The sequence below is a fragment of the Eublepharis macularius genome, chromosome 13 (assembly GCF_028583425.1).
Source record: "Eublepharis macularius isolate TG4126 chromosome 13, MPM_Emac_v1.0, whole genome shotgun sequence".
NCBI classification, from domain to species: domain Eukaryota; kingdom Metazoa; phylum Chordata; class Lepidosauria; order Squamata; family Eublepharidae; genus Eublepharis; species Eublepharis macularius.
The window spans coordinates 47,660,672-47,683,297 of NC_072802.1; the positions used below are offsets into that span (position 1 = coordinate 47,660,672).

Sequence of the window (22,626 nt, forward strand, 5' to 3'; positions counted from 1 at the left end):
CCGGAAGTTGGTGTGTGAGCCTTTGTAGGGCTGGTGGTTGCCGAGGCAACGATCTGTGTCCCTCGTGAAGGGGCAGGGCTAGCTCCCGAGAGCGGGAAGAGGAAATTTGAGGTAGTTCTGATTTTGCTGTCGGGTTTAATACGCTCTAACAGGTAAGGAATGCTCCTGAGCGTGTGCAGAGTATTGTTTTTCCTCCTCCTCACCACAGCGGGCAATACACCTTCTCCTGCAAGCCGCCCAGCCTTAAGAACAAGTTCACAAAAGTTTCTTTGCATTTCTATCAGGTAACTCTCAGAGCTAAGCTACAAGAGACAAATTACACAGGGATGGATGTGGAGTCCCAGTGTTAGCTGGTAAGCTGAGTTTTAAAAGAGATCTGAAGGCTTTGTCAATTTCCCCTCTCTGCAGAACCAGCAAAGATCACTTCTCAGAGGGTTTGCTAATTTCCTCTTTGCCTTCCAAGGCTTATGTCAGTTTCACTTCCCCTTCTAGGGGGAGAAGAGGAAATAAACAAACTCCCTGAGGAGCTATTTGCAGGCTCTGTAGAGAGGGAAATTGACAGAGCCTTCCGATCTCTTAAAACTCAGCTTCCCCGCTAAAATTGCAACTCCATTCCGTGAGCGTCCTCATGTAGTTAGTCTCTTGTAGTTTAGCTTTCAGAGGTCTGAAATATATGAGGTTGGGTTTCCTAATGGTTTTATTTTGACATTAAAGTAACCGACTGGGTGGGTGAGTGTGTTTGATGTTCTTCTCTTATACCCACCAATTCGTCTTGATGAAACTGCTCCCCCCCCCATTGCTAATAGCAGTTAGGAGGGATCCACTGTGGTGGAGAAAATTGCACCTGAAGGGAAAATTGCATGAGGACTGAGAGTCAAGCTACAAGTGACTTTTTTCACAGGTAGAACACTTGATCATTTTCGCAAGTTTTCCTGGGAACTGAAGTCCCAGTGTCCTTCCCCTCTCTGTTAGAATCACTGCCTGAAGAGCCAGAGAAAGCCGGCTGCAGCAGCAGCTTTTGCAAATAGTTCTTCCGGTCACAAGCCTGCTGTCAACGATCTTTGGGGGCAGGCAGCTGCAGCTTTCTCCCTGGGCGTCTTGCTCCTAGGGAGCTGCTCTGGATTTGCAAAAGCTGCTGCTGCAGCCGGCTTTCTCTGGCTCTTCAGGCAGCGATTCTTTTTTTTTTAATAATTTTTTTATTGGATGGTTAACATACATACACATAATATTATTACATCTTACTTATTTCCCATATACCTACTGTATGCTTCTCCTCCCTTCCCCTCCCCCTTTCCTTTATTGACTTCCAACAGCACTACAACCCCCCTGTTTCTTATCACTAATTCTGTCTCCTAGTTGTCATTTTAGTGTTATTGGTAAAGATTTAAATTATACCTTATCTTATTTAATAACATTCAAAAGACCATAATTGTCCTTTAACATCCCATCTTTTCTCTAAATATTTTCTCAATTTCCCCCAATCCTCAAAAAATTCCTTTAGATCTTGCTCTCTCAATTTTCTTGTTAATTTGTCCATTCCTGCCATGTACAGCAATTTTTGTATCCACTCTTCAATCTCTGGTATGTCTTTTTTCTTCCACTATTGTTCATACAGAGTTCTTGCCGCTGTTATCATATAATACAATAATACTCTGTCTTTTCTATTAATGTTCTCTAAGTGCAAAGACAACAATAACATTTCTGGATTCTTAACAACATTATTTTGGAGTATTAAAGACATTTCCGCACACATTTTAGACCAGAAGTCTCTAGCCTTGCTGCAAGTCCACCACATATGAAATAGAGAACCTTCGTGCTCCTTACATTTCCAACACTTGTTGGATAGCTGTATATTAGCATTGGCTAGCTTTTTCGGTGTTAAATACCATCTATATATCATTTTATAGCCATTCTCTTTAATACTGGTACATATTGAAATTATCTTAAAAATTTTTCCACAATTGTTCCCATGCTTCCATCGTTATCTCATTATTACAATTTATCGCCCATTTTACCATTTGAACTTTAACTCTCATCTTCTGTATACCATTTTAACAATAATGTATACATTTTGGAAATTATTTTATTATTGTCCCCCAGTAAAAGTTCTTCTAACTCTGAATTTTTATTCCTAAAGCCTGTCTTCCTTTGATCTGATTCAAGTAAGTCTTTAATTTGTCGGTATTGTAGCCAGCCATACTTAAATGGTATTTCCTTGTTCAGTCTAAGTTTAAATTCATTATTTTCAATTTTTATTAATTCTTTATAGGTCAGCCATTCATCTCCCTTATATTCCAAATTCTGATTAATCACCTCTGCTGGAACAATCCACATTGGTTTCTCTTGATCTATAAACTTTTTATATTTTAGCCAGGTTAGAAATAAGTTTCTTCTCTATGAAATTATGTTAAAAAGGGACAAATTGTTTGTCTAATGTGGAAGAAGGGACTTAAAGATAAGATAAGGTATAGAGTATTAAAAATAGTTAAAGAATTATTGCTTAGATTAAAGGGAAAAATACAGGTTTGTTAGATAGATGAATTAAAAATGAGTAAGAGAAAAGGGACAAAGGGTTGGAAAACTGTTGGAAGTCAAAAGAAAAGGGGGGAAAGGGTGGGGTTTAGAAATTGGGAAATTGGAATTGATTGTAATATGTAATTATATGATTCTAATTCCAATAAAAATTTTATTAAAAAAAAAAAAGAAATAAGTTTCTTCTCAAATAATGGTGCTGGAACATTGCATCCATTTTATGTTTGTCATACCATAGATATGCATGCCATCCAAAAAGTTTGTTATAACCTTCCAGCGTTAACAGTTTGTGATTAGATAAAGACACCCATTCTTTTAGCCATACTAAACATATTGCTTCATGATACAAATGGAGATCAGGTAATTGCATACCTCCTCTTTCTTTGGCATCACAGAGCACTTTCATTTTGACTCTGGGTTTTCTTCCTGCCCACACAAATTCCAATATCTTCCTCTGCCATTTTCCAAATTGTTTTTTATCTTTAACAATTGGTATCGTTTGCATCAAAAACATAACTCTAGGCAGTACATTCATTTTGATTGTGGCAATTCGACCTAACCATGATAAATTCAATTTGTTCCATTTTAACATGTCTCTTTCAATTTGTGTCCAGAGCTTTTCATAGTTGTTCTTAAATAAATCAATATTTTTAGCTGTCAGCTCTATTCCCAAATATTGTTTTTTGTACCACTTCGCAGTTCGTTTCTTCCATCAATTCTTGTTGTTTCTTCTTAGTCATATTTTTAGTTATTATTTTCAACTTCTTTTTATTTATATAAAAGCCTGCCAAGTCTCCAAACTCTTTAATCTTATCTAGCAGTCTTGGCAGAGTTTGTACTGGGTCTTCCGCTATAAACATCACATCATCAGCAAATGCTCTTAACTTATATGAAAACCCCTTTGATTTTATTCCTTTTATATTATCATCTTCTCTTACCTGCCTTAATAATATTTCTAAGACCATAACAAATAATAACGGCGACAGTGGGCAACCTTGTCTTGTTCCTTTTCTTATTTCAAATTTCTCTGTCAGGCCATCATTGACACAAATTGTCGCTCTTTGATTCTTGTAGATCGTCTTTATTGCCTCTATAAATTCTTTACCTAAATCCGTCTTTTCCATTGATGCAAACATAAAATCCCAATTCAAGTTGTCAAAGGCTTTCTCTGCATCCGCAACCCCCCCCCCCCAACTTCTTTGTCTGGACGCTTGTCATAGTACTCAATGGCGTTTATAACCACCCTCAGATTATCCTTTAATTGTCTATTTGGCAAAAACCCAGCCTGATCTTCTCCTACAAAGTCCATTAGCCATATTTTAAGTCTATCTGCTAATATTCTTGCAAATATTTTGTAGTCGTTATTTATTAAGGAAATTGGTCTATAATTTTTAACATCGGTTAAATCCTGTGTCTCCTTTGGTATCAAGGCAATATTTGCTTCATTCCATGTATCTGGAAGACCTTCTCCTTTCAATATATCATTCATTACAACTCGTAATACTGGTACAAGGTCTTCCTTCATTACTTTATAAAATTTCGCTGTAATTCCATCCGGTCTGGGTGCTTTACCTATCTTTGCCACATCTATAGCTTGATTTCTTCTTCTGTTATTGGAGCATTTAGCTTCTCCTTCATGTTGGTTGTTATAGTTGGTAATTATATTCCCTGTAGATATTGGTCTATATTTTCTTGAGCTATTGCTTTCCTTTGAAATAATTTGGCATAATATTTGTAGAAAGCTCGTTTGATTGTTTGCTGGTCTTTTAGTTCTTTCCCTTCTTCAATTATTCTACTAATTATTTTCTTTTCTCTTTTTTTCTTCAGTTGCCAGGCTAGATACTTTCTGGGCTTGTTGGCTCCTTCGAATGATTTTTGCTGTAATGTCCTCAATTTCCATTCTAGTTCTTTGTTTTCAATTGCTCTTATTTGCTCCTGTAATATTTTAATTTCTTGTACTATTGATTTTTTTCCTGGTTTCTTCTTTAATTCCTGCTCTTTATTACGTAATTTCTCTATTACAATTTTGTTTCTTTAACCAATGAAATATAGTCCTTCTTTTTTGTGGTGGGTTTAGTCCATTTATATTCCATGATATTAATTTGTACTCCATCATATTATTTTCTTACTGATCTAGGAAAGTCATTAGCATTTTCAAAAAGAAACAACTCTATACCTTACCCTTTGTATTTACTGTTTATGTGATAATGTTTGAAGTTGTTTACTGTTATGTTGATTTATAAAATTTAATTAAAAAAAAAGAAAAAAGAAACAACTCCATTTCATGTCTTGATTTAATTGTAACTCCCAAACCCTTAAATTGAAAGCTCAGCCCTTCTGGTAGTTCCCATCTATATCTGATATCCTTCTCTCTCGACTTTTGGGTCAATTCTCTGTATTTTTTCCTTTCTTGGAGAATTCTTCTAGGTATCTCTTTCATTATCTTGATCCTGTTCTCCTCCAGTGATAGGGGATTTTCAAAATGCCTTTTGATAATTTCTTCTTTCATTCTCTTCTTTATTAGCTGCACAATAATGTCTCTTGGTAGGTTCTTTTGTTGTGCATAGGCGGAGTTAACCCTATACACTAGATCCACATTTAATGTGATTTCTTCTGGTTGCTTGTTCAAAAATTCAGCTAAAATATTTGTCATCTGTTCTTGCACACTTTGCATAGTCGATTCTGGCACGCCACTAAATCTTAGTTGTCTTTTCGTGGTCTTGCATTCCATCACTGCCATTCTTTCCTGTAGCACTTGATTTTCCGCCTTTACATTTGTAGCTAAATCATTGGTTTTCTGTTCCACTTCTTGCACCTTGTTATTTGTTGCTTGTAATTCATTTTTAATTCCATCCATATTCTTGGCCAATTCCGTTACTTCCGTTTTGATTACATCTTTTAAATCCTTTACCAAGGTTTCATGCATCTTCTGTATCGATTGATTCAGTTCTTTATAACCTTCTGTAACTTTTTTTTCCAGTCCTTTTATCGCAGCGTCTACTGTGGCTTGCCATTCTTTATCTGTTTTTTTCATCATACTTGGACTCGGCTTGGTGCCACCCCACGTGTCTGCTATCTTTCTTAGATCCATTTTGCCTTCTTTTCTTTTTTTCCTTCTAATACAATTCACTTTTACTGGCCCCACTATTTTTTTTTTTAATTTAGTCCCAAAATGTCGGGCGCAATTTCTCTATGGTATCTGGAATCACTTCTTCCCTCAGTTAAAATGGTGTGCTTCCTGTTCCTCTAATCCCAGTTTCCTTGCGATATTTCTTTGTTTTGCTTCCACGTCTTCTTTCTTCTTGCTGTTCTTCCTGCTTCCTGCTTGTCCCTGTTCCGTCTAGGCACAAGTTGTCTCCTCCTCTTTCAATTTCATCTCACGATGTTTCTTACGCTATTTCCCAGCTCCCTCCTCCTCTCTCGCACTGGTTCTCTCTCTTCAAACTGCAGGTATGCGTAAACAATACTAATTATCACTCTTTTTGTCCTTAAAAACTTGCTGAATTGGAGATTTCTTACTCAGTAATTATTACTTATTGTTTCCTCTCTTTAATTAAGCCTTTATAGTACTTTAATTTTTGGACTTTTTTCTCCATTTTCATTTAAAAAGTCCGATAGCAATCTTTACCTTGCGTTGTTTTTTCGGGTTGTCTGTGTTGTTTCCTCTGTTTATAGTTGGTCAAAGCTGGTATTCAGGCTTGGTTTCTGACGATCTTATGCCAAATTAATGACTCCAGAGGTACTGCAGAGTTAGTAGCTCGGCCTTCTCTGAGGGGACCTCAAGGTGATGGGGAGAATCCTTGATTCAGAACCCCCACCACCACCGAGATCACACGCTCTCAGGGTCACATAGCGTTCTGGACCCCCTTCTCCCTGAAAGGGGGACGGTAGCAGGCGTTCAAGTGCCTCACTTTCCAAAAACAGTATCTCGGATAGCCCAGCTCCCTAGGCTACGTCAGATCACCATTAATCCCAAACCGGAAGTCCAGGCAGTGATTCTAACAGAGAGGGGAAGGACACTGGGACTTCAGTTCCCAGGAAAACTTGCGAAAAAGATCAAGTGTTCTACGCGTGAAAAAATCACTTGTAGCTTGGCTCTAAGCCCCCTCTGCCAGAATCAGGACTACATGAAATACTGAGACACCACAATGTCCTGTTTCTTTAAAATAAACACCTGACACACTTTTTAAAACCTTTTTCTAAATAAGAAAAGGTGCAATAGGTTTTGTCCTCTGACATGCCATGTGCTTACTTCTGACCCCAGCAGGTCTGTCTTTTGTAGGGTTTCCAATCTCAAGGTGGGGCCTGGAGTTCTTCCAGAATTAAAACATTCCCAGACTACAAAGATCAGTTACCCTGGATGAAATGGCAGCTTTGGAGGGTGAACTCTATGGTATCCCATAGATTCCAGGTGAAATTCTTCCCAAGGCCCCACAGTGGGAGCCTGCCAAATCAGTTTTCTAGAGCCTGTTGTATTTTCCCACACAACGGGCTCTGTTGCTACTTGTAAAATGCTGTCAAGAGACTCCAAATCTCATGTTAAAAATTCTGTCCTAGGCTTCGTAAAATTGCAGGAGAGATGGGCATAAGTGATTCCTTCTGGAAGGCTGTACAGAGAGTGGATGGAAGTGGACACATCTCTCAGGGTTTGGGATAACCAACAGGAGCTGCTGTACTGAGTGAATTTTGCTGGAAGAGCTCATAGCAGCAGCAGAAATAGTAGCAATAAAGAGTAAGTAAAAAACCTCTACATACAGATTTGAGAGTTAACAAAAAAAAATCAAAGTAACCAACACAATTTACAGTTAAATCCTAAACAAAGTTATGCCAGTCTAAGGCCATTGAAATCAACGGGGTTAGATTGGAGTAACTGTGCTTAGGATTTCACTTCCAAAAGCAACACAAACAACCAAAATTTTGCCTGATGCCTAAATGGGGAAAGAGAATTCTACAACTATGGGACCACCATCAAAAAGGAACCTCAATAGTAGCCATGCTTATTGAACATTGTGACCTTATCTTGTGCAGTGTTCAGTTCATTTTCTGTGAGTTTATGTGTTCCTAAGTACATCGAATCAGTCTTTAAAAGGGCAGCAAAGCTCTTATACGATTTACAAAAAACAACCCTATGTGGTTGCCTGGATGTGATTCTGACTAGTCCTATGTGACCAGACAAGTAGCTAAAAACCTCCTAGCAATTTTTATGTGGCAATAGTTCATTTTGTTCCATTAAATTCATATCCCACCTTCTGGCCACAAGGGCCCTCAAAGCAACTCAAGTCTTAATCACAAACAACCAAACTATTACAATTTAAAACAATCACAGACTAAAATTGCTAGCTGACACAGATTCAGGATTATACCCTCCTAGGAAGAAGACCGTTACCAGCCTTTTGAAATTTAGCTGGGAGTTTCTCTGACAAATCTTTTTAGGGAGGAAGATCTGCAGCTCAGGAGCCACTGCTGAAAACACCCTACTCCTTAATATATCCTCACACAAACCATCATGTTTTCCATTCTCCAAGTGTCTAGTTCAAGGCCTTAGGAAACAGGAGAGTTCAACCTAAGTAGCAAGCCATGAATACTGGTAGCAAGGCCAACATATGCAACAAATTCAAGAGGTTCATGATATTATGAAAGAGGTGTAAGTAATCATCGAGAACCCTTGAGATGGACTAGAGGGCTGGCTTAGTAACAGGAGAAAATTGGATTTCTGTTCAAGGCACAGAAATTCTGGGACCCTTCCCTCAGTAATGAAAGCATGGTAAGAGAGTACCTTGCCACTTTTGAAGGGGAGGCATAGATACAGTCTAGCAGCTTGTGGTCTGCTTCAAATGTCCTACATTCTGTTGTAATATATGTGTGTTGCAAGGACTGACATTCAGTCGTTATGGGGTTAATGTGTTTACCTACCATGCTATTGTTTAGATTGATCTGGAAGAGAACCTGGCACAAAGCCAATAGCCTAGAAGCCCCGGGAAACTGAGATGTGTTTGTAAACTGTTATTGGTCAATAGGCCAGGTGATTTTCTTTTAGGGCCAAGAAGACGGAGGAAGACTCTCCATTCCTATCTATCTCTTTGTCTGTACTCATGGTTAGCAAGATGTAGCCTTAAGCTTTGTTAAGGCTTTGTTAAGGCTTTGTCGTGGGCACTCTATGAAATTATTGAGCAGTCGGGTTAGAACAGATAGAAGAAAATACTACTTTACACAAAGGGTGATAAACACATGGAATTCGTTGCCACAGGAGGTGGTGGCAGCTACAAGCATTGCCAGCTTCAAGAGGGGACTGGACAAATATATGGAGCAGAGGTCCATCAGTGGCTATTAGCCACAGGAGATAGATGGTATTCTCTTTGTGGGGAGGTGGTGCTCTGTTGTCTTGGTGCTGGAAGGAAGGCAGTGGGAGGGCTTCTGGTGTCCTGGCCTCACTGACAGTCCTTTAGATGGCACTGGATTTCTAGCCACTGTGTGTGACAGAATGTTGGACTGGATGGGCCACTGGCCTGATCCAACATGGCTTTGCTTATGTTCTTATGTTCTTATTTTGTAGCAATCCTGTGTACCTTTTTCCCTTTAGAAGTAAATGATTTTTAAAAGCAAACTGATGCTCTGACTCTCTATTGATTCAAGCTCCATTGCACCTCTGATTTTAAGCTATTTTAACCTCTTTTTCCCCAACAAATTTGGTAGCAGAGCTTTATGGTTTGTTGATTTGTTTTGCAATGCAAGCAAACGATTTTTGAATGGATCTTTAGAGAGAGATACTAAGCTAATAGGCACAAAGGCTCAGATTTATTTTTAACCAAACCGTTTTTCCTGCTGCTCTCAATAGTGACTGGGAAAAGAAACCTTTAGATCTTGCTGTCTAGAAGTTCTTCCTAGAACCGGTTTTGCATTGAGAAACTGCAGCTGAGAACAATTTGAATTCCCCCCCCTCAGTCTCCGAGGACAAAGAGAAAGAAGCCTTTAACCCTGTGTGTGCCTGATTCAGCCTGCCTTTCAAAGCTACAAGATGCCCACTCCAGTCCAAGATGATCTAGAGACTGTGTCTAATGGAATGGCTGTTTTAAATTTGAGACGTGGGCCTAGAGGCAGAAGAATTAATTGTTTTTCATGTGGGGGGAATCATTTCTCCAGAGATTGCAAACAGGGCAGACCACATGATCAAGCAGCTCCGTTATACTGGCTCAGATGCTTATTATGAAAGAGCGCCTCCTACTGGCAGAGGAAATTATAACAGCAGAGGAAATTTTAACAATAGAAGGAATTTCAAGCCTCAAGCCAGGAGCAATGGTAGATATGCTCAGAGGAATGCTAGAAATAACTATACACTAAGAATTTGTGATGATGAGGATGTTGATCATAAGAAACTATACCTAGTCGATAGTGGAAGCTGTATGCCTATAATTAAATATTGTGAATCCTTTTCTGAACTTGATACTGAGAATAGACCCAGACTTTTGCAAGCAAACAAACAACCACTTCATGTGGAAGGAGTTGGAACAGTGCCAATTAAGATGCTTACAACCAATGGGGATATTGTGGATGTGAAACTGCAAAATGTAGCACTGATTCCTGAAGCAGCAGAGAATTTGATCTCAACTAAGAAACTTGTGGAAAATAATTATGTGGTGATTCTTAAGGACAAATCAGATGAAAGCATGATTTTTGGAAAGGAATCTGGTTTTGAATTTGTGGTGGAAGAGAGAAATGGACTTCATTATGTTATAGATGTTAGTGAAGATTCAGCAGTTGTTGATGATGGTGAAGGACAAATTTGTCAAACTAGCCAAGGTGTTTGTGATCACCACAGGTATCTATATTCATGGCATCACAAATTAGCACATCGCAGTGTGCAAAGTGTTGAGAAGTTGTTAAAAGACTGTGGAATCTTTGTTCCTGTTTGTGATAAGGCAAAAGAGAGATGTGACACATGTCTTAAAGCAAAAGGGACTGGCCCAAGCTACACGGAAAGTTCACTACTCAGGATGAGGAATGGTTAGAGACTGTATACTCTGATCTTGTTGGACCACTAGCGCCATCCTTTGGCAGGAGCAAGTATTTTGCAACTTTTACTGAAAGCAAAACAAAATACAGCTTTGTATATCTGATGAAGAGCAAAGATGAAACACTTGAGAAATTCAAATGCTTTGTTGCCACAATTAAGAATAAGTTTGGCAAAGCACCTCAAAGTCTACTTACTGATGGTGGTGGAGAATATTGTAATGCAGAATTTAAGAGATTTCTGGAACTTGAAGGCATTGAGCATAAAGTAACTATACCTCAATTGCCACAAAAAATGGATGTTCTGAGAGACTGAACAGGACTATACAGGAAATGTGCAGATCTATGCTTATACATTCTGGATTACCCAATGGATTATGGGCTGAAGCTGTCAACACAGCAGTTTATCTGCACAACAGAGTACCTTCAAAGGTAACAGGCATCATTTGAAGCCTGGTTTGGCAAAAAGCCAGCTCTGAAGCACATCAAAGCTTTTGGTTCCAAAGCCTATGCTTATATACCAAAAGAAAGGAGAGGAAAGCTTGATCCTCGAGCTGAAGTTGGACAAATTGTAGGGTATACTACTGGTGGAAAAGGATACAGAATTTACAGTCCTCGAGAACACAGTCAAAGAACAGAATGTGGTATATGTGGATGAGAACTATTTGCCACATGCTTCTAACACAACTGAATCCACAGTGACAACTGATCCAAGAGATACAGAAACTGCTCCCGTAAAATTGATCGATTGGTTACCTGCAGTGACACCCAGGAAACCAGCAAGTTCTCAAGAGATTACCCAACAGAACGGGAAGCAGGGACTGGACCAGAGGAGACAGAAGCAGCAAGACGATCAGAAAGAAGCAACAAAGGAAGCCCACCAAAGAAATATGGATTTTGTGAAACTGTGCAACTTATAAAAGAGCCTAAGAACTGGAAAGACATATGTAAACTACCTGCAGAAGAAAGAGACAAATGGATTGAAGCAATGGAAGAGGAACTACAATCCATAAATGTAAAACAAGTATGGACTCTCACAAATTTACCTCCAGACAGAAAACCTGTTGGATGCAAATGGGTGTTCAAAATCAAGCACAATGCTGATGGAACTGTTGAGAAATACAAGGCATGTTTAGTAGCCAAAGGATTCTCCCAGGAATATGGAACTGACTACTTTGAGACTTTTGCACCAGTTATCAACCATGCAACGTTCAGGACACTACTCAGTATTGCAGCATCAAGAAACATGATAGTAGAGCACCTGGATATAAAGACAGCCTTTCTCAACGGAGAACTATCTGAGGAAATCTATATGGAGCAACCTGAAGGTTTCCAGATCAAGGGAATGGAAGATCATGTGTACAAGCTCAACAAAGGTCTATATGGCTTAAAGCAAGCAGCAAAAGCCTGGTATGACAAAATATCAGAGGTACTACAAAAGCAAGGATTTAAGCAAGGAAAAGCAGAACCATGTCTGTATACCAGAGTTAAAAATAGACAATACCAGTACATTCTTATTTATGTTGATGACTTGATAATATCTTGCCAAGACAGACAAGACATCAAAGAAATAATTGATGGACTGAACAAAGAGGTAGAGGCGAAGCAACTCGGAGATGCACAATATTACCTCGGAATACAGCTAGAAAGACTTGAAGATGGAACTTTTCTCCTAAGTCAGAAAAGAAAAACACTGGACTTTATAGAATCTATTGGCATGAAAAACTGCAATGTGACAGGTATACCACTTGAACCGATTACCTGAAAGAAAGGGATGGACAACCACTTAGGAATATTGGTGAATACAGAGAAGCAGTTGGAAAACTTCTGTACTTGAGCAAAACCACAAGACCTGATATAACAGTAGCTGTTGGCATCTTATGCAGTAAAGTAAGTTCTCCTAATCATCATGACTGGGATGCAATAAAGTAACTAGCAAGATACCTGAAAGGAACAGCAGACTTAAAACTGAGACTCTCACCATCTGGAAAACCAAGATTGGTTGGATATATGGACGCTAACTGGGGAGAAGAATCAAGCAACTACAAATCAACTAGCGGATACCTATTCTTTTATGGAGATGGACTGATAGACTGGACTAGTAGGAAACAAACCATTGTAGCACAATCTACAGCGGAAGCTAAATGTGTGTCAGCGGCAAATGCCTGCAGTGAGCTAGAGTGGATCTTCAACTTGCTAAAGGACTTTGGAATAGATGAACCTATACCTGTAGTTATGTTTGAGGACAATCAAGCCTGTATCGCTATATGCAAAGGAGAAAGTACCAAAGCAAGAAGCAGATCTATTGGACTTATGTGAACTTGTGAGAGATATGTACCAGAAGGGACTAATCAAAATTGAACATTGTCGTACAGAAGAAATGGTGGCTGATATTCTAACTAAACCATTGTCTAAAACAAAGTTTGAATATCTTCATGAAATGTTGAATATGTTTGATACTAATGCTGAGATAAAAGATAAATAATGTTTGTTGGATATGGATGCATAATGGCTTCCATGCTAGACCTTGAGAAGGGGTGTTGGAATATATGTGTGTTGCAAGGTCTGACATTCAGTCATTATGGGGTTAATGTGTTTACCTACCATGCTATTGTTTAGATTGACCTGGAAGAGAACCTGGCACAAAGCCAATAGCCTAGAAGCCCTGGAAACTGAGATGTGTTTGTAAACTGTTATTGGTCAATAGGCCAGGCGATTTTCTTTTAGGGCCAAGAAGACGGAGGAAGAATCTCCATTCCTATCTATCTTTGTCTGTACTCGTGGTTAACAAGATGTAGCCTTAAGCTTCGTTATTTTGTAGCAATCCTGTGTACCTTTTTTCCTTTAGAAGTAAATGATTTTTAAAAGCAAACTGATGCTCTGACTCTCTATTGATTCAAGCTCCATTGCACCTCTGATTTTAAGCTATTTTAACCTCTTTTCCCCAACAAATTCCAGAGGATGTAATCGAGCCTTCCAGTTTATATACTTATAAACAAAGTATATAAAGGAAATGAAATGAAGAAGCAACAGAGTAAAAATTCAATGAAAAATAATCTTGAATATCCAATTTGCTCTTTGCTATTAACCAGCCTACAGTGAGACTCAAGGTGAATTGACAGCTGTAAAATTGTAATCTAACCAAGACAAAAGAAAAATAAACCCTTGTAGGGAGAGAAAATAACTGCCACACCAATACTCAGCAGACCCTGATGTCAGGGTTTTAAATGCTGATGTATATAAGGAAAATCTAAGCCAGACAATAGTATATATCTTTGAATAACAAAGCTCCCCACTCCAAAGTTTCCTGCTATTGATAGTGAAATAAAATAGCCATGTAGCAAATTGGCTGACAATTGCAGTCAATACATGACAATAACAAGAATGACATTTTATGGCACGCTGTCATAGGCCTTTTAGGACCTCCTACATTGCTTATACTCATATGATGCCTTGTTTATGTAGAGTACAAATTCTTTGCTTCTTCTTTTTACTTTTATGTGACTCACCCTTCTTGTTTTAGTCTAACTGATCTAGCGTTGTCAGTTCCATCTATAACCATTTTCCTCCTTCAAACAGGTAGATATGCAGTAACTTCTGAACATGCCAAAAGTGCCAGTTCTGCAGAAAAGGCAAGGAACAGATGGCAGAACTCCCCTGTCCCGACTCCTGAGTTCTTGGCATCTCTGTAGGAACTGGGCAACTTCCCCCCCACCTCGTTCCTTTTCCCAGCCATCATCTCTGTGTTAATGGCTCTCAACTTTGTTTTAAAACATCACACTTCTATGCCTTCAGAGCCATAAGCACAGTTTACTCTTGTGGTGTTGTTCAGTCTGAATTCGGAGTGAAGATTCTTTTCCTCAGTCTTTGCATTTGATTTATTAGTGTTTCTATAGCTCCATCAGGGCTTATTGCATTTACAGAGGACAGGGGGAATATAAGGATAAGAGCAGAGCAAAGGTAAATTCAGACTTATTCCAGCTTCAGAGATCCTTTTGCTCTTTCATTTCTTTCTCCAGACAGTAAATTATTCAGCTGTTTATCTAAAGCCCCTGGAGAACACTGGCATTTAAATGTCATTTCAGTAAAATGATTCTGAGCAAGAACATTCACAAGGACCAAGTAATCTATAATAAAGCTCAGTGGGTGGGGGGGAAGGGATTTTCTTCTGCCACCTTTTAGAACAACTGAATTTGTGCAGCTGTGCTCGTAATACAAAGACTGGGCACTAGGCGAAGCGTTGCAGTTACAATTCCTGCTCTGTTGTGGTCATTTCAGATTTGGGAGGAAATGACAGAAGCAGGATTGACTGAATTGACATTTATAAAATAAGAGTACGTTCACTTTGGTGAGAAAAACCAGTGAGGTTGAAGTTGGTTCCTAGTTCCCTATTTTCACTTCCTGATTCTTTATTCTCCAATCTAACCCCCAATAAGGATGACAGGTAAACAGCCTTATACACACAAATAAGCTACAGACCAGACCAAACCATACAGCCACAGACTCTGGAGGTAGTATCTTGCAAATGGCCCTGCTGGGGAAATTTACCAGCTGCAACCTCCAGAATTTGTGGCTTATGTGATTTGGATAGTCCAAAGCCTGGTTTTTGTGCAATGTGTACCAAAGCAGGGCACCCCTATAATTTTGCATTGCTAAGAACTCAAGAAGAGGGAACTGGAGAAATCCTGTTGAGCTTTAGGGGAAAGTTCTGGTTTTGCCACAACAGGGAAGGCCAAATTTTGGATGCTTGTCAGATGAGCATCTTTGGGGGGAGATTTACAAAATAGTACTGCAATACCAGACAGAAATGGAGCAAGTTAAAACTTGCATGATAGAATGGATGCAAAATTTTGGGGAAACTATTCTGTTGGATGTATGGGAAAATTTATGGATTAAGGACATAAAATTTACAGGTTGCCAGTTATTGAGAGAAAATTGGTATAAAATGTTCTTTAGATAGTACATTACTCCCAAAGATATTGCGAGGATTAGTAAGGGTTACAGTGGACATTGTTGGAAATGTCAGAACATGGATGCAACTGTCCGGGGTCTGGGTCCCAGCCCCCAGACTTGGTAGGAGGGAACAGCAGGTCAGCCGGGCTGACGGGCAAACAGAGGGGGCAGCCAGCAGACAGCAGGTCAACTGGTCAGCCAGCTGACAGCAGGTCAACCGGTCTGACTGGCAGGCAGAGGGGGCAGCTGGGGGACAGCAGGTCAACCCCTCCCACAGGCAAATGGAGCCAGAACCTGCCGGTGCCAGGGGCAAGGGGCAAAAGCCCAGGGCCTCAGGAGGCAGGGGGAGACAGAGAGAGGCCAGCGAGTCCCACTCCCCTAGGGAGGGAAAGGGGGCTAGGCAAGGCGGAAGGGGGCAAGGGCAGAGGGATTGGGAGCCCAGCAGTCACCCACCCAAAGACCTTACCTGAGGAGGAGAAGCAGCAGCAGCCCCAACAACCCAAAGCCATGCCCCAGCTAGAAAATAGTAGCCTGGCCCAGGAGTTGCCAAAAGCCAAGCCACTCCAGGTGGGGCTATTGGAGGCACTCTGCAGGAAGCCCTGGGCAACCAGCCAAGGAGCCGCAGCTGGACCCACCTTCAGCCATCAGCTCTGCCAGGGAGGCTGGGCTGCTAGCCAGGGGACTGCAGCTGAACATGCCTTCAGCAATCAGCCAAGGCAGGGAGGCTGGGCAGCCAGAGAACAAGGCACAGCTGGTGCTGGTCAGTGGGGCCAGATCAGCTACCCCAGCTGCAACTGCTTGGTGCAGCCCAAGGCCAGGCTGGAAGAGGGGTGGGGCAGTAGAAGGAAGCCCTATAAAAGCTGGCTGGGAAGGGCCCTGTGGTGGTGGGTGTGAGTGAGGAGTGATGATGTGGAGTGAGAGCAGTAAGATGCAAGGGTGGAGGTTTGGAGGAGAGTTCTGGAAGGAGGAGATGAAGGAGGACGCAGAGGGTAAGCAGGCCAGGTTGAGCAGGCCAGCGAGTGGACTGAGAGGGAGTCTGGGTGAGGTATACCGCCCCTCCTTCCACAGAGCAGGGTCCTGCAGAATCCCTGGCCCCCCTGTGATGTCAGGAGCAGACCGCCCAGTGCCATGCCCAGCGGCAGCGGCGGCAAGCCCTGACAGCAACATTTTACCATATGTGGTAGACTTGTAAGGAATCATGAAAATACTGGATAAAAATACATGAAGAGATGCAAAAGATCCTCAATCTCAGATATGGATTAAATCTGAAAAGTATGCTTTTAAATATTTTACCAACTAATGTGAGAAAAGAACAAGGAGACCTCTTCTGTTATATGGTGACGGCAGCAAAGGTATTATTTGCAGGTAAATGGAAAAATGATGCCTGCCCTGGTCTCTCAGAATGGAGAGAAAAGATTTATGAATATGCTTCAATGGCTAAACTGACTACATACTTACAAAATAGATCGATAACCAAGTTCCAGAAAAAAATGGAAGGATTTCTTAGATTACAGGCTAAACTAATTGACACAGAAGCTCAGAAACAGGGAGGAAGGGAGAGAGAAGGAGAAATGTTACATAGCTGGGTTAAAGAAAGTTGAATGTATTGCTTGTTTTAGTCCCAAAGCTATTATACCTAGATAATTTATATGTTTGGTTGTTGTGGATTTTCCGGGCTGTATAGCCGTGGTCTTGGCATTGTAGTTCCTGATGTTTTGCCAGCAGCTGTGGCTGGCATCTTCAGAGGTGTAGCACCAAAAGACAGAGATCTCTCAGTGTCACAGTGTGGAGAAGATGTTGGCAGGTAATTTATATCTACTCAGGAAGGTGGGTTTGGGCTGAGTCATCTTGTAAGAGTTTCCCAGGGTGTGGAATGCTAATGGAGGGAGGCTTCACTGTATCCTGAGGAGGTTCTTTTGCATATGGATTGGTGCTTGATATGCTAATCTTCTCTGCAGGGCTATTGTAGGGTGTAGAGTATTTTGTTAGCCTGGTGTTTTTCAGGACTGGAACCCGTGCTCTATTCATTCTTAAAGTCTCTTCTTTCCTGTTGAAATTGTGCTTATGCTTATGAATTTCAATGGCTTCCCTGTGCAATCTGACGAAGTAGTTGAAAGTGTTGTCCAGTATTTTAGTGTCCTGGAATAGGATACTGTGTCCTGTTTGAGTTAGGCTATGTTCAGCCACTGCTGATTTTTCCCTGCAGAGAAGATTAGCATATCAAGCACCAATCCATATGCAAAACAACCTCCTTGAAATGCAACTCTGGCTCAGGACAGAATGCTAGTTGAGCACCACTTCTGGGGAGTGAGGCCACTCAAGTAGATAGTAACAACAAGTGGCTTATTTTGGGGGCTATAAATGTTCCATATTTAAACTACCTGCCTGAATCAGCAACATTTTATATTTATGAACATAATTTTTTATGTGTGTGCAATAACAAATTAGACCCCTAAGGAAGGACAAGAGGGCCGAAACAAATTTGGTCTCTGTATATGTGCACTCAATGCTGTAACTTGGTTCTTGTATATGAACCAACAGTTTTGTGACTCTGTGTAATTGATGTTACTAGGTCTCAAGGTTTTTAACTTTGTTCCATGGTTTTTAATCATTTGTGTGTGTTATGTGCCATCAAGTTACCTCCAACCTGTGGCGACCCTATGAATGAAAGATCTCCAAAACATCCTATAATTAACAGACTTGCTCAGTTCCTGCAAACTGGAGAACATGGCTTCTTTTATTGAGTCAAGCCATCTTGTTTTAGGTCTTTCTCTTTTCTTACTGCCTTCCACTTTTCCTAGCATTATTGACTTTTCCAGAGAATCTTGTCTTCTCATGATGTGACCAAAGCCTCAACTTTAATAGTTTATGCACTGTGCAATAAATAATTGTACTTTTTTATATCTTATATTTTCTTGGGTGCTCAACCTTGTTAGTTCCTGACTTGTTTTTCTGTTTGGGGTTTTCCCCCTCTTGTTTTTGTTCAGTTTAAATTAGATCTAAGCCAGAATGATCCTGTGAAAATGGGGCATGTACAATGTAAACAGATAGCCCTTCTGTCCAAATAGCAGTCCAAATCTTGGCAGCAGATAAGCCCACAAGATCTTAAGGAACTTGTATGATACCTAGGGTGGCCAGCTTTTCAACAGCTCACTATAGCTGTGCTAGTATTTGCAACTAATTTTTCAGACAGTGGCCAATGATAATGTTTATACTTCATCAGTTGCTTTCTACAGATCAGGATGCTGTTAATAGCTTCAAGAGCAGGCAAGGTCATACTTGTTTCTAGTCAACTGCCAATTCAGATGGGCAGGTTGGAACTTGACACATGGTGGAGGGTTATCAGTCTGGGAATAATCAACCTTTGGTCCTGTTTATACAAGCTGGTGTAGCTGATTTCATGGGAGTGGTTTAAGAGCAAAGTAAATAAACCTCTCTTCCTGAATAAAATTCTCTGGTTTTTCAGTGTCCAAGTCTTTTTCTAAAAGAGTCAGCATGTGTCAGGGGAGGCTTGCTCATGTTGTCTAAAGTGTCAAAGATGAAAACTGGGACACGCTTGAAACTTCCCAATTCTCATAGTGCTAAAGGCTGCACTCCTCCTGGCATCCTCTTATAACATAAAGAGGGTCAAGTTATGTACTGGAAAATAGGAAAAGTTGGACTGAGTAGTTGGGTAAGTTTGAAGTAGGGACAGACTTCCAGCAAAAATTGCCAAAAGGGCATGATTTGCTCACTAGGTTCTTTGCTTGAATTCAGTTGCCCTTCCTCCAATTGTAGCCATATGCCAGCAGATAAAGCAATGACAGGAGCAATTTTTGTTCTTCTCTGGACCAAGTGCAGCAGATTTAATATTGGCCAGCAACAGCTTATCCATTGGATGTATACTGAACGTTATGTATTCATTAAACTCTACAAGGATGTGTTGAACTGCTTATTATTATTCACACATATCACATTCAGAGGAGCTAATCACAAAAGTACATTCTTTAAATACAGGACATGTATAGTAACTTCTGGTTACTTCCTGGTTCTTATGTACTCTTGAGGAACTAATTTTTGTATTGATCAGGTGTTACTATACATGTCCTGTATTTAAAGAATGTACTTTTGTGATTAGCTCCTCTGAATGTGATATGTGTGAATAATAATAAGCAGTTCAACACATCCTTATAGAGTTTAATGAATACATAAGGTTCAGTATACAAAAAAAAAGAAAAAAAGGTTTAAGTGAATATTGTGCTCCTGGGGAGTGGTTCCTCCTTGTTCTCTTGTTGTGTATTCCAGGGGTTGGCCTTGTTTTGGTTCGCACTATCCATTGGATGTAGCAGCAGCTGAGGGTGCAGACAGGAGGCGGCTCTTAAGGCTCTGCCAGGATAAGGCCCACTCAGATGGAGAGAGGGAGTTGCCCAGTGTAGCTCCCTGAACAACCCCCATCTTTTTGTTTTCAGCATCTAATATTCAGAGCAGTTTGTGTGGGTGGGTGGGCGGGCACGCTTGAGAGAGAGAGAGCCTGAGAACATGGACGCTCTACTCAAAGACATAAAGGCCATTCAAGATAGCAGCCATCACTACATTTTGTGGCCATTCCCTTTTGCTCTGCTTTGTGAAATTCCACAGCTGACCTGATGCCTTTGGCAAAGTCCAGCCAACCAGTCCAGCTGATGTGTAACCAGAGTAGAAAGAGTAACATGGCAATCAGAACAGAGGTATAGCCTGGTTTCCCCTCCACCTCCAGTATCAATGTGCCCAGTTGAGTGAGTGCTGCAAGGCTTGGAGTTCTGTAAGCCTACAGGGGCGTAAGAATCATTCTCAGGGATTATCTGACTCTTGGGACCAACATGTTTCTGGTCTGCAGAGTTAGCATTCTAGCTTGCTTGAGTTTCCTCCTTCAACCAATGGCTTTGATGCTGTGAGAAGTAAGAAATTGGCACCTGACCCACAGGTCTCCTCCTTTGTGCCCTGTGCCCCTTAACAGCAAGTTTCTCAAACACTGACAGCCACTCCTAAAGAAAACATGAGCAACATTGTCACTGCCGACAGAATGCCTCTATATCCTATTACTGATGGGCTTAGCCCTCCCATCTTCGTAGTTAGAATGGATTTGTGCTAGCAATCTACTAGTGAAAGGATCACAGGCCTCTTTTGGGGAGTTCTTTATTATTCCTGTTCCAAAAGCAATGCATTGAAACCAAATTGACTGAAAAGACCCATACTGAAAAAGAAACTATTGGCCACTGTAGCAATTGGGAGGGCAAGGCAGCTTTGGATGCATGATTGGTGGTATTACAGGACGTTACCTGCCATGACAAGATAGCCATTAGATGAGCATCCCTTAAATCTGATGTATCGCCTTACCTTGTGTTAAACAGTGGACTGAGCAAGGAAAATTAAAGCTGTCAGTGCTAGTAGAGAAGACACTGCCATTAGGCAAGGGATTAGCATGTCTGAGATACCATTAAGGACGGCAACAGAGTGAGAGTCAGGCAGATCTGACTCCTTTAGGGACATAATTCTTACCCCCTTCAAAAAATTCTCCTGCTCAAGCCTCATTGAAAGGAAAAGGAACTGCACAAAAAATGGCATTTTCTTCCAAAAGAGTTTCTATCAGAGGACAACGACCCATTGTCACTTCTGGCTCTGCACAGAGGTGTGATGTTCACTGACAGTAGGTCAAAACAATTCAGACAGCTTCAAGATGGTACTTAGATGAAGACAACATAACATGGGGAGGCCGGCTCGGTGATGCAGGACATACAAAGACCAAGTAGGCGGAATGCCTGATGTGCCAAGTAAAGCAAAAGAAAGCCTTTCTGCTCCTTATATTAGTTTGGAAATACTGTCTGGTAGCTGTAATTATCCCTGTAATGGGATTATTAAATGGAAGCTTTAAATCCTTGGCCTTCTTTGCCCAAGAAAACAGATTCCTCTACCTTACAGGATTTTGCATCCTGAAACACACAGCTCAGAGGAAGCCATCCTTTAGTCTTCAGGAGGATGACAGAGCAGAGCTCCAGCTGAGCAATACTTGGTTTGCAAGGCTGCCTTTGACAATGAGCTTGGACAAGCCTCCCGCTGAATCAGGACAGGGTGGCTATACCATCAGTGTGCATCTGTGTGTGTACATGCAAAGGCATGTGTGCAGAGTGCAGTGGTAATGTCTAGAATGAAAAGGGTCCTGTGATCTCAAGTAACAGTTGAGAAAAATCTTGGAGTTGCTGTCAGAGCGAATAGATAGCCCTGAGTCAGGTGGACTGGCCCAGTATAAAGGAACTTCTTGTAGTGTCAGAACAGATGAGATTTTTAAACCACTAATATATGGAGGCCTGATGTGGATCAAGGATGGGGTCTCCCCCTGTGTGGTTTATTAGCCTTCCAAGGTTAAAAGGCAGGCAAAAGAGTGTCAGTCTTTTTTCCCTTCTAGTTGTGACAGCAGCATGTGGAGTCCTCTCTCCCATCCCTGTATGAACATAATTAAGGGTGTATGTGCCTAAAAAGTATCTAGGAACTCATTACCCTGGGGTCTCTGGCCCTGAAATCTGCTACTGGGGATCACCCTCTGGAAGCTAACTGTCAGTAGGTTCAGGATACACCAAAAAAGTGCTACTTTACATAACATATAATTAACTTATTGAAAACTCCATCAACTGGTCACTTGCTTGACCAGTGAATGTTTGGTAAATGGGATATAAGTGGGCTTCATATATGTTTCTGCCTCCACACATAGAAAGCGATGTGTGGATCAGCCATACATACCATATATGCACAAGCTTTACCCTGTTTCTGTGATCCTCCCTACCTTTTCACCTTGATGTACAAGCCACATCTATATTGCTCAGGAATGACAGGCACTTAAGGGCCTGGGTGCTGTTAGAGGGGAAAGAAAGGTTATGCACCAGGCAGCTGAAGAAAAGTCGGTAAAGGAGCCATGAGTTCTAAGATCTTATAGGAGCTACAAAATTTTAGAGTCTGATTCACACATTATGCAGTAGTCTTCAGCCTTCCCCCTGTGTCATTTTCATAGGAAAATGTGGGTTTCTCCAAAAGGCTGAATGCCACCTCTCCTGGACCATTTCAGGTGGGAAAATGGCTTTGGGGCAGGGAGAATGTTGAATCCCCATCTCCATGTGCATCACA

At 40.9% G+C, this 22,626-nt stretch overlaps 1 long non-coding RNA gene across 1 annotated transcript in view; it reads left to right on the forward strand.

Annotated features, from left to right (window-relative positions):
- The first annotated feature begins 81 nt into the window (after nt 1-81).
- Nucleotides 82-22,626, forward strand: part of LOC129341336 (uncharacterized) — a 42,120-nt gene continuing 19,575 nt past the window's right edge. The window contains exons 1-2 of the long non-coding RNA XR_008598120.1: nt 82-152; nt 7,090-7,264. This is a non-coding gene — a long non-coding RNA (uncharacterized LOC129341336). The remainder of the gene's footprint in view (nt 153-7,089; nt 7,265-22,626) is intronic.